This window comes from Acyrthosiphon pisum, chromosome X, assembly GCF_005508785.2.
Source record: "Acyrthosiphon pisum isolate AL4f chromosome X, pea_aphid_22Mar2018_4r6ur, whole genome shotgun sequence".
Lineage (NCBI taxonomy): Eukaryota > Metazoa > Arthropoda > Insecta > Hemiptera > Aphididae > Acyrthosiphon > Acyrthosiphon pisum.
The window spans coordinates 99,840,697-99,841,262 of record NC_042493.1 but is presented as its reverse complement, the minus strand read 5'-3'; positions in this window follow the sequence as shown (position 1 = coordinate 99,841,262).

Here is a 566-nt window from a genome sequence, read left to right as displayed (position 1 = left end):
TTTTCTTCAACAGTACCTTTTCTGATAGGAAAGTGAATCTAGTTGGTACTTTGGGGGGTCAAAAGTAAAAATAGTTTTCAAAAGCGCCGTGAAAAACAAAAGAAAAATTAAGGAAAAACGGGAATTTTTACGCAAAATCTGTTTTCGAGAAAATCGATTTTGGTTTTTGGTCTAACTTTAAAACGAATGACTGTAGATACATGAAATTTTGACTGAATGTTTATCTTAGCATTTTCTATACACCATAACATTTTCAAAATATTTTGATTTATTTTGAGCTCTTTATGGACATTTTCATTTTCCATTTTTTTTTAGTTTTTTTTCTAAAAATATCAATAAAATTTTATTTGTTGGATAAAAAAGCTTGAAAATTTAATAGAAGGCTCCTAGTATATTGTTTCAAAGGCAAATGAAAAATATTAAAAATCGTTAGTCACAGTTTTTTTTTATAAGCATTTAAAGTTCAAAAAATGACAAAATATGGAAAAATCACGAAAATTTGCAAATTATTTCGAGTTAGAAATTCATAAAAATTTTTCTTTTTAAATCTAAGATATGAAAATGTA